The sequence below is a fragment of the Danio rerio genome, chromosome 6 (genome assembly GCF_049306965.1).
Source record: "Danio rerio strain Tuebingen ecotype United States chromosome 6, GRCz12tu, whole genome shotgun sequence".
Lineage (NCBI taxonomy): Eukaryota > Metazoa > Chordata > Actinopteri > Cypriniformes > Danionidae > Danio > Danio rerio.
The window spans coordinates 4,299,612-4,314,846 of NC_133181.1; the positions used below are offsets into that span (position 1 = coordinate 4,299,612).

Below are 15,235 nucleotides of genomic sequence, written 5' to 3' on the forward strand. Positions count from 1 at the left end.
ATGTTTTTACAAATTTAAGTGTATTGAGCACAACGAAAATACGTTTTCCAAAAAAAAAAAAAACCCTCAAGAATTATGTTGATTCAGCTCATTTCAGATAAGTAGTTTGAACAAACAGCAACCGTATTTTTTTTGAGTGTAGGCCAGAATAAGGAAAGCTGATGAACAACATTACAACCATTTGGGGGTTTAAAGCAATTACAACCATATCAGAGTCTTTATTGAGATATACAACGTAGGCTTATTCTGAAAATGTAGTCCTGCATACATTTGATCGTGAATTATGTAGCCAGAAGTACGTATGGCTGCATTTCATCTTCAAAACGAACGCTACAGCCCACATGGAAAGAACCTATATAAACATATGTTTTGATATAGGTTTTGATATAGGTTTCTGATATATGTGACATATATAAAATTGTCCGTTTTCCTATATTATATGTACGTATATGCACATATATGGTTACATATATATTCATCTATATGTTGTTAAAATTGTTAAAATACAGCTGCTAGACAACATTATTTAAAAGAAAGTTTAATTTTTATTTACTTAATCAAATAATACAAGAAATAAATATAGTACAAGAACAAAAGAGAATAAACAACAATAAAGGAAAGAAAAAAAGACAAACCATTGTTATATATCTTTTTCTTTTGCATCTTATAAAAAAGAATTGACCTTGTAAATGTTTTAGAAAAACATCATAGCTTTCCATCTCCTCTCTCGTATTTGCCATAGTTAAAATCCATAACATGCCAATTACAATTGATACCAAATTTAAGTGGCACACATACATTTTTTGCACTTTAAGTCAGTTCTTAGTTATTGCCTTGATAATAGAAAATATATTATCATATATGTGCATATATACTACGTAAAGGTTTCATATATGGACATATATCTTCATATAGTTTCTTTTCATGTGGGAGGACGGTATGACGCTGTTCCTTTAAGCGGTTACCAGCTGAACGCTTACCTCCGTATGGATGGGTTTTCTGCTGTTATCAGTTTGTGCAGAAAGCAGAATGTGGGTAAGACAAAAACCGAAGCCAAAAAATAAAATAAACAAATAAATAACAGGGTGAGAATGTGGTAAAATCTGAAAACAGGGTAAAAATCAGGCGAGGGCATTTTTTCTGGATTGCCTTCTAAAACTGTTGGTTGGGTTTAGGGAAGTGAGTGGGGGGGTAATTCTGTGCTTGTGAAAACACTATTAGTTGGGTTTAGGGAAGTAGGGTGGGTCAGTCAATCGGTCAGTCAGTCAGTCAGTCGACAGCGGCCTCTAGTGGATTTATGCAAGAACAGCAGGAGTAAATGGCACTCAAAAGAGAAATTTAAGATCTGAAAAAGCGTACACAGCTGCCTCTGGTGGATTCGCAAAAACAACAAATGCAAAAAAAAAAAAAAAAACGCAGCTCCTGAGACGTATTTGGTGCTCTCCAGAAATGTACACAGTGGTACGTTTTAAGAATGAGCCTGGGTTGAAAATATAATGAAAATATAACGTGTTTGCTTTTCTTTTCAGTGCAACTTTCAACTTATCAACACAACACAACAATAATAGTAGCAAAAAGGAAAACATAATCAAATATTGAAACGCATAAGCAAAAAATAGCAACAATAATAATGATGAGAATGGTAAAAGTTAAAAATTGCGCAAAGAAATCGGGAAGTGCATTTTTGGCAGCTTTTAAGTTCAAAAGTGAAATGTTGCCCAAAAAGGCATACTATTTAATGTTCATTCACATGAGGCCCAACAGCCCTAATATGCATCCTTTGTATATTTGTTTTCATTATTTTGCTTTTTGCTGTCCATCTTGGAGCAGTCTTTTCCTCTGGGGCAAAAGCAATACATTCATTCATTCATTCATTCATTCATTTTCCTTCGGCTTAGTTTTATCGATCAGGGGTCGTCACAGTAAAATGAACTGCCAACTTATCCAGCATATGCTGTACATAGCGGATGCCCTTCAACCCAGAACTAGGAAACACCAATACACACTGATTCACACTCATACACTAAGGCCAATTCAGTTCATTTAATTCCCCTATAGCGGGAAAAGTCCAGTGTTTGGACTGTGGGCGAAACCGGAGCACCCGGAGGAAACCCATGCCAATATGTGGAGTACATAACTCCACACAGAAACGCCAACTGACCCAACCGGGACTCAAACCAGTGACCTTCATACTGTGAGGCGACAGTGCTAACCACTGAGCCATCGTGTCGCCCATTTAGTAAATTTGAACTTTTATTTTGAATGTGATTAATCACTTTAATTCATTGGACAGCAATGCAGTCTCCTGCTTTAAGATCTCTATGAGTGGCCCATAATGTTTGTGTCCTCGCTGTGAAAACTCCCATATTTTGAAGTGCTTTATCTCCAGAAAAGAGCTCTCGTCCATGACGCCTCGCTCTTCATTAACCCAGCCAACAGACGAGGCTTCAGTTCAGTTCCAGAATACAGGATTGTCATCTTGCTGATCATTTATGAGGGAAATGAGTTTTGACAGTGAGAAGGATGCCCCCCACAAACCCCCCCTGTCTCAACGGGGCCATGGCCAAATGGGATCATAATCCTCTTAGTGCCCGTCCTTATTAAACACCTCTCTAAATGACATGAAAGGCTCCGGCAGGGAGAAAAAAATACTATTATTCCCCCAAAATAGAATCCCGGGCCTCTCACTGTACAGTACGAGTATTTTACTTCTGGTTCCATGACAACTGTGTCTAAGTCTTCTCAAGAATAATGTATGTGTGTATATATGAGAAACACACACACCCTTTGCTTCACATCGGGAGCTATTAGAGCTCATTGATGAACTTAATAATCCACCTCCTCATTACAATTACAGCTGGAAGACTCCCTAATGGGGACTAATTAATTTAATACAGCTGATAAAGCTTTTTTTGTAAAGATAATAATTAATTTGTCGTTTTTTTTCTCTATCTTCTTATGCAGTAGATGGAGACTGAGAGGAAACATGAATGGACCAAACCTGAAACCTGCATACTGGCTAAAGAAAGGAAGGTAATGACTGTCGGCCCCGCAATATCCGATTTATGATTCACCAATCAGACGATTCCTAAGCCACTATAAATACACTAAGTTCCATATAACAGCCATCCTAATTTTGAAGAATCCCCCTACTCCTTCAGATGGGTGGCATGGAGGCCCAGTGGTTAGCACTGTTTCCTCACAACAAGAATGTCACTGGTTCTTGTCCTTACCAAGCCAGCCGACGTATCTGTGCGGAGTTTACACGTTCTCCCAGTGCTCACATGGGATTCTCCCAGGTTCCCCGGTTTCCTCTCACCGTCCAAAAACATGCAACTGAAGTTAATTGACTAATCCAAATCAGCACCACAGACATGCTCCTAGTAAGTAGTTATCTCTTACGAGCAATCACTTTCTGTTCATTAGCTACTACAGCAGGGGAGTTCTCGAGATCTACCTTAGCTCAAACTCCCCTCTCGCCTTGCAAACGGGAGGGAGCCCCGGGCACGAGGATCTTATGAGCTCAGCATGAGACAGCATGCCAAACAAGCTTTATAGTCAATCATCAGCTAAGTGTGAACTCTTGAAATATATAGAGGCGACACGGTGGCTCAGTAGTTGGCACTGTCGCCTCAGTAAGAATGTCGCTGGATTGAGTCACGGCTGGGTCAGTTGTCATTTCTGTGTGGAGTTTGCATGTTCTCCTTGTGTTGGCATGGGTTTCCTACGGGTGCTCCAGATTCCCCCACAGTCCAAAGACAATCTTGGCATGTTAGACATACCGCTTTCTGTCTGATATTGGTGAAGAAGTATTTTGTTGTCCATTCCTCCTTAAACACACGACATTCAGAGTCAATTTTTCTTGTTTTTTTGCCTGCCTCATTTTCAGTCATTAACAGTCTAGTGCATTTTAATATCCGAGAGTGTGTTCTAATTCTACTGGTTGCGCTATCTGTACCGCGTGCAATACTGCAATCAAATGGGGTTCACTTGTATTGCATCATTAATTTACTAATTCTGAAGCCAAACCGTTACTCAGAAGCAGCATTTTAAAAACTCCCTCGCAGGCCGGATGAAAGTGTTCAGCGGGCCACATATGACCTGTGGGCCATAGTTTGCCCACCTCTGCATTAGATGGTCAGTAAACTCACGTCTGCTTGTTAAAACACATTTTCCATATAAAATGTTGCATTTGACGGCAATTAGCTGTGTTGATATTGTGTCAGATCTGTCAGAGGGGTTTCTCTGGGTTCATGCTTTTGGTTTTAAATTCCTTATATACTTCCTCTCTGTCTTAAGCTAGTGTGAGGACTGTATTATCAGGGTCCTGTCAGAATGTCACACGCTTATTAAAAATACCTGCAGTTTGCCTTCACTTTGACCTGCGCTGGCTTCATCCAAACACGCTCTCGCTCTCCTTCACACGGTTGTGACAGAAGGACGCTCACTTTAATCTGCAGCCCAGAAATGTTGTGTGTTCCAAAAGCAATGCTCCGTATGTTCAGAGCGTCGACAGCATGAAGAACTAATAACACTGAGGTTACTTTAAGAGCTGTGAAGAGCAATGTATGAGTCTGGGTTTGTGTGGGGAAGAGGGTCAGAAAGTCGGGTTGAAAGGTGTTTGAGATTAAATGTTGTGTCCATTTTCTGTCCTCAGAGGAATCTCTGGATCTGTAATCTCTCACACCTTCGTCCCATAAAACGGGCTGAGATTTTCGCACGTCTCTGTCAGAGTTAATATTTACCCTGACCTCTTGTACTGAGCATGAGAGTCTTTGTATGTGTGAGCATTGTGTACGCGTGGCCTCCAGCACGGTGCCTTTAGTATATTTCAGATTTTTTTTTTCATTCAAAACATTGCTGAAAGCTACCTAGACCAAAAGAGTATTGTTGATTAAATGCTGTTCTAGTTAGAGATGTAACAGTATTTCATATCTTGATTTATAGTGATCAAAACTAGGGCTGCATGATTAATTGACAACAGATCGAGATCTGGATTTGACCCTACACATGACCTTAATTCAGCTTTTTTACGATTCAGCTGATTATATTTTCACGGTCAGGAGTGAAGCATAAAGGCGGCCGCACAAGTCTTCTCTTTAGCCCCTTTCACACAGTGATACCAGTAAATATCCGGAAATATTACAGAACGACTTTTCCAGTAAATTCAAAAAAGTGCTGTTCACACGATTGAGGACGTTTCGGAATTTTTTCCGGAAAAGACCGTTCACACATCTATTGCAAAATACCGGTAAATTCTGACATCATTAACCAATGATGAGCATTAAACGGCTGCGCTTGTATTTGTAAACATTTGTCTATATTACAAACTCTGTGGATGGATCAGCATTATGAACAACTTTGATGAAAATATAGAGGAACACTTTCGCATGTCGAGATGAACAAGATATGTGTGTGTGATGGTGCTACCGGGCTGTTTCACGGGCATACGAGACGCGTCACGCAACTACAGGAAGCAGAGCTTGAAGGTAAACAAACAACGACTTACAATAAGCATCTTATTGATAATTATTTACAAAGTTGGCATTAAGAAGGAGCATATAAACGTGATCTGACTAACATTTAGCTGCTAAATGTGTCAGGAAAATATTCAAAGGCTTTTATTCTCATAAACCGCGCGGACGTGAATGCGTCTGACTGTTCTGATTGGCTAAAGCAGACATCTCACGTCAGCTCGTTCTAGACGTGCACGTGCTCTTTCGGGCAATCTTCATTCTGCGTTCACACAGCGCAGCATTCCGGCAAATAACGGGTAATGTTACAACTTCTATTTCCGGAAAATAGCCAGAACGAATTTTCTGGTATTTTCAAAAAGAGCCTGTTCACACATACAGACCTTTCCAGCAAGTTGCCAGTAATTTTCTGGAAAGGTCTGTATGTGTGAAAGGGGCTTTAGTTTTATATATGTTGCTCAGCAACATGAACACCTCCAAATGGTGTTAAAAGTGTCACATACTGTATTAATAAGCTATAATTCACCCAATTGTCATTTCTGTCTTAATGTAATAATGTATTCGCGGCGCGAAATTCATAAGCTGACGTACTGTTTGTTTACCTCAGAAGACGCACATGCCTAGTTTAGTGAACAGAACCTGCATAGGCTGTGAATTACAGGTACTAAAATTGTAAATAACGTTCAGTTTGTTGCACTGAGCGATCGTCTGAGAGCTGCGCGGGAAGTGTGACTTGCATGGATGTTTTTTTTCTCAGAGTGACGGCAGAGAAAGTAAAACCGGCGCGCACATCATTTAAGCGATCACACATTTGAAGTGTTGTGCAAAAAAATTTATGTTTACTGTGTCAATATAACCAGTCAAGCCTATATAATGTAGAATATAATGCAATAGGAAATCAGATAATAGCCCCTTTCACACATACAGACCTTTCCGGAAAATTGCCGGCAATTTTCCGGAAAGGTCGTATGTGTGAACAGGTCCTTTTTGAAAATACCGGTAAATTCGTTCTGGCTATTTTCCGGAAAGAGAAGTTGTAACATTACCGGCAATTTGCCGGAATGCTGCGCTGTGTGAACGCAGAAGGAAGATTCCCGTAATAAGCGCGTGCACGTCTAGAACGTGCTGACGTGAGACGTCTGCTTTAGCCAATCACAACAGTCAGACGCATTTACGTCCGCGCGGTTTGTGAGGATAAAAGCCTTTGAATATTTTTCCAGACACATTTAGCTGCTAGAAGTTAGTCAGATCAGGTTTATATGTTCTTCTTAATGCCAACCGTGTAAATAATCATCGATGAGATGCTTATGATAAGCCGTTGTTTGTTTACGTTCGAGCGCCTGCACACGTACATATTATGAACATCTCGACATGCGAAAGTGATCCTGCGAAAGTTGTTCACAATATTGATCATCCACAGAGTTTGTAATTTAGTCAAATGTCTACAAATACAAGCGCAGCCGTTTAAAGCTCATTTGTGGTGAATGATGTCAGAATTTACCGGTATTTTGGAATGGATGTGTGAATGCTCTTTTCCGGAAAATTTCCGTAACGTCCTCGCCTGTGTGAACAGCGCTTTTTTCAATATACCGGTAAAGTCTTTCCGGAAATTTTCCGGATATTTACCGGTATCACTGTGTGAAAGGGGCTAATGTCAAATGTCTCATTTTACCAGTGGAAAAAAATGGTCTAATAGTATTCATTCATTCATTCATTTTCTTTTTGGTTTAGTCCCTTTAATAATCTGGGGTAGCCACAGCGGAATGAGCTGCCAACTTATCCAGCAAATGTTTTTACACAGCGGATACCCTTTCAGCTGCAACCCATCTCAGGGAAACATCCATTCACTCTCATACACTACGGACACTTATGCCTACCCAATTCACCTGTACTGCATGTCCTTGGGGTAAACCAGAGCACCTGGAGGAAACCCACGTGAACGCACGGAGAACATGCAAACTCCACACAGAAAGGCCAACAGACCCAGCCATGGCTCGAATCAGTAACCCATTACACCCAAGCATCACCATATATATATCATACATATAAATATATATATATATATATATATATATATATATATATATATATATATATATGTATATGTATATATATATATATATATATGTGTGTGTGTGTGTATGTTTGTGTATATATATATATATATATATATATATATATATATATATATATATGTGTGTGTGTGTGTATGTGTGTGTGTGTGTGTGTGTATATATATATATATATATATATATATATATATATGTATATATATATATGTATGTGTGTGTGTGTGTGTGTGTGTGTGTGTGTGTGTGTATATATATATATATATATATATATATATATATATATATATGTATGTGTGTGTGTGTGTGTGTGTGTGTGTGTGTGTGTATATATATATATATATATATATATATATATATATATATATATATATATATGTATATATATATGTATGTGTGTGTGTGTGTGTGTATATATATATATATATATATATATATATATATATATATATATACATGTGTATGTGTGTGTGTGTATATATATATATACATATATACATATATATTACACTCATTAGCATCAAAAAAAGAACAGTTAATTTACTCACAATATCCATGTATTTATTTGTTTACTGTGTGCAGTAAACCTGACTTTACAATGTACAGTATGAATAATTAGTGAATAAGTATATTTCAATCTATTTTAGAAAAAATCGAACCAATTTTTTTACATAAAATGTATTTATTTTCACAATTAATTTTGAAGCATTGGCAAGCAGCAAGTACAAATGGCCATTTTCCTGTAAACTCTAATAATCTTTGTGTCATTCAATACCAGTTTTTATACAGTGTGGCTGTTTATAAATCAAAAGCGAGAGCTGAATGAATGCCCGCCCTGTAGGAGGCGCTGCTGGGGCAGAACTGAGGGATTTACCCCTGTGTTCAGAGCGTTTAATTCCCCGGAGTTTGATCGCCAGAGCGACGCCGTCTCGCGGGGACAGAGATACTCAGCACGCCGCTCCGCCTCCTTCTTTTCAGAGTCTGCGAGGAGCTTTGGGACGGCGCTAAAAAAGAAGATTAGGTTTCCTCCCAAGCAAAGCTCCTTAAGGAGTATCGGTGTGCCTCTCACTCTCCTGGTCACCGAGGAGGAGCCAAACACACTGCGTTCATAACACAAAGACACACACACATGAAGGCCAACAGGGTCATTTTGTACAGTATGTTTACATCTGATAGCTGTGATGTGTTGTTGAATTGCTCCGGTGTTTGGCTTTTGCATGGGGTAATGAGATGTTTTTATACTGGCAACATTTGCAGCATAGATAGGCTATATAAGGTGCTTTTGCTGTTGCATATAGTGTTCGTTTATTTATTTAATCCTAATTACTGTGTGATTGGAGACGCTGCATGAATTGCCGAGTTAGATGGAGTCGTACTGAGGCAAGAGAACAGTGTTGAGCCAAAGTATCAGGCTGTTTCTGCAAAACTGGAATATCGTATAAAACAGTTGTAAATAAAGCACTGTTTTCATCCACTGAGTTAAAAAGGATGAAATTGTCCCTTCTTGATGAACTGGCGGCAAAAATTAGAAAGGAGTTGGTTGCGGTAGAACTTTGGTTTTGGTTAAAGGATTTTATTTTCTAAAACATTTGGGATGTTTTACAATGTGGTCCCTCTGCTGGTTTGTCCATTAATATCATCCCATTGCACCCAAGTCACATGGCCTTTTTGCTGGAATTAATTCTGTTAATGTGTTTCTATTGTAGTTTATGCACATTTTTTTAATGTTTAAAAAATTTATTCCACTCAGCTGTGCGAAATTTTAATGCCATTTTCTAAAATTATGCGCATCTTGGTGTTTTTATTAATGTCGCCATGAAACAAGTTATGATTATCCTTTTTTCCTCTGTTATAACACTCACCCACTTGAAACAGTCCTGAAATAGGAAAAAATGAAGGGCGGTACAGGATTTTGTAATTTGGGAACCGATTGGATTGTTGGAAGAGAGGTGGTACTAATAAAAAGAAAGAAAATAAAACTGACGAATAGATGAAGGCAGAGCAAAAACTGATAGCCCCGCCCTTAACAACTCATAGTTCTGCCCTAAAGCACTGATAGCTCCGCCCTTAAAGACTGATAGTTCCGCCTTAAAGAACTGATAGTTCTGCCCTAAAGAACTGATAGTTCCGCCCTTAAAGACTGATAATTCCACTCTAAAGAACTGATAGTTCCGCCCTAAAGAACTGATAGTTCCGCCCTAAAGAACTGATAGTTCTGCCCTAAAGAATTGATTGTTCTGCCCTTAAAGACTGATAATTCCACCCTAAAGAATTGATAGCTCCGCCCTTAAAAGCTGATAATCTCGCCCTAAAGAACTGATAGTTCCACCCTTAAAGACTGATAGTCCCGCCCTACAGAACTGATAGCTCCGCCCTTAAAGACTGGTAATCCCGCCTTAAAGAACTGATAGTTCCGCCCTTAAACACTGATAGTTCCACCCTTAAAGATTGATAGTCCTGCCCTAATGAACTTATAGTTCTGCCCTTAAAGACTGATAGTCCTGCACTACAAGACTGATAGCTCCACCCTAAAGGAATTCCATGAGACCAGAAGTGAAGAAAACTCAGTTGATGGAATGATATTTGATTACAGATTCTGAGGGCATTGAATTTTTATTTTTAAATTTTAAATTTTAAATAATAGTGAAAGATAACAGAAGTAAACACATCATGCAGTTTTTATAGGAAGTCTTTTATTAATAATTATTTAATATTTATCAAACACTTTTTCACACCACAGTTTGTCGTGTTAGTGATATTTTTTCAACACATTTTTAAACATACTTTAACAGTTGTAATAACTAATTTCTTTGGTCTTTGCCATGATGACAGTATATAATATTTAACTAGTCATTTTGCAAGATACTAGTATTCAGCTTAAGGTGACATTTAAAGGCTAAACTAGGATAATTAGGTTAATTTAGGTTATTAAGCACAGTAGTGTTTTTTTCTGTAGCCAATTAAAACTATACATTTTAAGAGGGTTAATAATACTAGCCTTAAAATAATTTTAAAAATGTTATTCCATTTTAAACTAAAATATATTATAATTAAATATATATATATATATATATATATATATATATATATATATATATATATATATATATATATATATATATATATATATATGTATATATGTATATATATATATATATATATGTATATATGTATATATATATATATATATATATGTATATATGTATGTATATAAATATGTATGTGTGTGTGTGTATATATATATATATATATATATATATATATATATATATATATATATATATATAAATATGTATGTATGTATGTGTGTGTGTGTATATATATATGTATGTATGTGTATATATATATATATATATATATATATATATATATATATATATATATATGTATATATATATATATATGTATATATATGTATATATGTATATATATATATATATGTATATATATGTATATATATATATATATATATATATATATATATATGTATATATATGTATATATATATATATATATATATATGTGTGTGTGTATATATATATATATATATATATATATATATATATGTATATGTATATATATCATTTAGATATATATATTGCTTGATGGTTGAACTTCATCTACTGTAAAAACTGTATGTAATAGTATGCAGTCAACATTTGAAATGGATCATTACCTTTCATCAAAGTAGCCCTAAAATTATTTACATTCATTCTTGTCTTCAGATGTTGACTTCTGTATAATGCTGTCCATAAGCACTACTAATATTGTGTAACTCATTAGCCGCTGTTGAGTGGTTGAAATGCAATTCCAGCACTTCATTTGTACTCGAGAGAGAGAGAGAGAAATAAAGCAGAATAAAGTCTTCTGCACATTCCTTTAGCAGACTGAAAGCAGTGATGACCACGCTGAATGAAAATGTGCTGCTAAAATAATCAAATCACTTATTCAGCTTGGTGGCGGGGGCTGGATAAGCTCTGGTCCATTCAAATTCACGCCAGTTCCCAGGAGGCTGGATAACTGCTCACATTTCAGGACTGCCAAGGCCTGCCAATAGCCATAATGGCTCCTAATTCCACATTAATGCAGACTAAATGAAGTGTCAGAGGAAGATTGATCAGTGAGCACCGGCCTCAGGGCCTGAACATCAGAACCAGACCTGACGAACATCTGCACTACAATGATGAAATACTACTCATGGTTTGTTAACAAGCGCATGGCTTTGTTTGAGCATTTAACAAGATGCTGAGTTGGAGATACATTTTTTTTAATGAAAAATTCATTCAGCAGTCTAAAACTGTCAGATCATGAGCACCGATTGCTTCAATAATTAATCATTTATTGGAAAGTGTCACCATTTTATACTCAATGCATTTAAAAAAAACATTAATGCATCATTTAGATTAGAATCTGACACACGTTTATCTCTGACCTTCCTTATATAATATTACAGTGCAGTTGTGTCTCTCTGCTGTTTTAGGTGACCCTCATCAGAGTGAAACTGTGTCGGGTCCCTCACACATGAAGCCTGCAGTGCATGCTGGGAAATGTGCCCATGCGCTGCGGCGGCTGCAGTTTGATTAAGCGTAAAGCAGGTTTTTCGGGACATGCAGGCAGGTTAATGAAACTCTGCAGGGTAGCAGCTTCTCCTGGTTTACACCCCGCCGGAGAACCGCAGGTGACAGAATAAGGTTTAGTATGTGCAGTTAAATCCCTCCGCTCCACCTCATCCTACCTGCTGACTGCTGTGCAACTCCTGCATCCACTTCCACTTCTGGACCGTTTAGGTTGATATCAGTGCAGAACTTGGAGACTTTTTACATTATCTTTGGAAAAAATGTAAGAGTGCTTGTGTATGCAAAACTTTTGGTGTACTGGTTGGTTGCCAGGGTGTTGCTATATATTATATTATATTATATTATATTATATTATATTATATTATATTATATTATATTATATTATATTATATTATATTATATTATATTATATTATATTAAATTATATTATATTCAATTATATTATATTATATTATACTATATTATATTAAATTATATTATATTATATTATATTATATTATATTATATTATATTATATTATATTATATTAAATTATATTATATTATATTATATTATATTAAATTATATTATATTCAATTATATTATATTATATTATATTATATTATATTATATTATATTATATTATATTATATTAAATTATATTATATTATATTATATTATATTCAATTATATTATATTATATTATATTCAATTATATTATATTATATTATATTATATTATGTTATTTTATATTATGTTATATTTAATGATATTCTTTTTTATTATATTATATTATATTATATTTAATGATATATTATATTACATTATATTACATTATATTATATTTAATTATATTATATTATACTATATTATATTAAATGATATTATATTATATTACATTATTTTATGTTGTGTTATGTTATTGCACAACATAAAATAATGTTGTGCAACTGCATTTCGTTGCATTGTACTTGTACATGTGTAATGTACAAGTAATGTGTAATGTATTGTCATGTGTAATGACAATAAAGTTGAATCTAATCTAATCTTATGTTATATTATATTATATTATGTTATATTTAATGATATTCTTTTATATTATATTACATTTAATTATATTACATTATATTATATTTAATTATATTATATTGTACTATATTATATTATATTGTACTATATTATATTATATTACATTATATTATATTATATTTAATTATATTGTATTATATTATATTGTATTATATTATATTATATTATATTAAATTATATTATATTATATTACATTATATTACATTATATTATATTGTATTATAGTAATGAATAGTAAAGTATATTATTCCAATTCCCACATAACACATGTTTTTGGACTTGTGGGGGAAACCAGACACCTGGAGGAAACCCACACCAACACAGGGAGAACAATCAAACTCCACACAAAAATGCCAACTGATTTAGCCGGGGCTCAAACCAGCAACCTTCTTGCTTTGAGGCAATTGTGCTACCCACTGCACCACCCTGCTGTCTAATATTATTATCTTGCTTTGAGGTGACAGCGCTACTAGGTATATGCAGACAATCCAGAATCGTAGTCGAATAACAGGCAAGGAGGTCAGAAGGCAGGCGGCAAACAAGGACAAAAGGATTAGCTAGGCCAAGGTCAAAACACGGAGAAACAAGACAAGAAAACGCGTTGTAGTGCTACTTACAGTAAACAGTAAGTGTGAGTGTGTAGCTTAAATAGTGTGTGCAATCAGTCTCTGACAATCCTCAGGTGGTGCGAGTAATCAGTCTAGATGAGGAAGCATGTGTGAGTGTAACCGGAGTGCATGTATGAAAATGTAGTCCAGAAATGGCGGATTTGTAGTCCATAAGTTATTGTTAGTGAAATCCATACGATCGCTGGTAATCATGACAATAACAATCACAAAGTAAAGTTGTTTAATAATTTAATAAATGTGTTAGGTATTTATTTAAGTCTGAATGTTAATGATGTCTGAGTACGGTCAATGTAAACATAAGCAGTATTTATTAAACTTTATTACATAAACAGTATTAAAAATGTAAATGAATATTTGTAATTATATGCAATGTAACAAGTAGAACATTTATTTACCAATTTATTTATTTATTTTTTTATTAATTGTATTAAATCTGAATTGGATGCGAAATTGTATGTGATTATAATAATGTAAATTACTTAGTAATGTAAGTGCACATTTATTTACTTTTTAGTGCCAGTAAAATTTGTCAAAAAAGCATTATAAAAGCACTAGATTTCATCAAAAGGAATGCAACTATATATAGTTTCTATAACTTTCGAGCAGAACAGATGCATAAATATATATAATACTTGTATCTTCTCGAGAAAGTGGTCATTGTGTTTTGTTAGTTTGTTTTTTTAGTTGGTGACACAGTGGCTCAGTAGTTAGCACTGTCGCCTCACAGCAAGAAGTTGATTGGTTTAAGTCCCGGCTGGATCAGTTGGCATTTCTGTGTGGAGTTTGCATGTTCTCCCCGTGTTGGCGTGGGTTTCCTCTGGGTGCTTCAGTTTACCCCACAGTCCAACACATGTGCTTTAGAGGAATTGAATAAACTAAATTGGCCGTTGTGTATGAGTGTAAATGATTGTGTATGGGTGTTTTCCAGTACTAGGTTGCGGCTGAAAGGGCATCCGCTGCGTGAAACATAAGCTGGAATGGTTGGTGGTACATTCCACTATGACGACCGCTGAAATGCAGAATAAGCTGAAGGAAAATTAATAAACATAAACATAAACAGTACTAAAAATTTATAAATAAATATTTGTAATTAAATGCAATGTAACAAGTAGAGCATTTATTTACCAATTTGTTCGTTTATTTATTGAATTAAATCTGAATAATATGTAAAACTATATGAGGTTATTATATTATAATTTATTATAATATAATATAATATTATTATGATATTTATAATATTATATAATATTATATTAATTATATTATATAATTATTATGTATTATTTTATAATTTATTATACTATTATTCGAACTTATTTACTCATTTGAGAGCACTATTAAAATTATGATAAATACGAAATACATAATATTATAATTATAATAATATAAATACATAATATTATAATTATAATAATATG

At 34.8% G+C, this 15,235-nt stretch overlaps 1 protein-coding gene across 7 annotated transcripts in view; it reads left to right on the top strand.

Annotated features, from left to right (window-relative positions):
* Nucleotides 1-15,235, top strand: part of col28a2b (collagen, type XXVIII, alpha 2b) — a 104,865-nt gene that overhangs the window by 15,370 nt on the left and 74,260 nt on the right. For 6 of the 7 annotated variants that reach the window (XR_012407538.1, XM_073953566.1, XM_073953565.1 and 3 more), the window contains exon 3: nucleotides 2,965-3,033. The exons of the other annotated variant lie outside the window; for it this stretch is intronic. The gene's annotated coding sequence lies outside the window, so the exon portion shown is untranslated. The remainder of the gene's footprint in view (nucleotides 1-2,964; nucleotides 3,034-15,235) is intronic. 7 annotated transcript variants of the gene reach the window in all.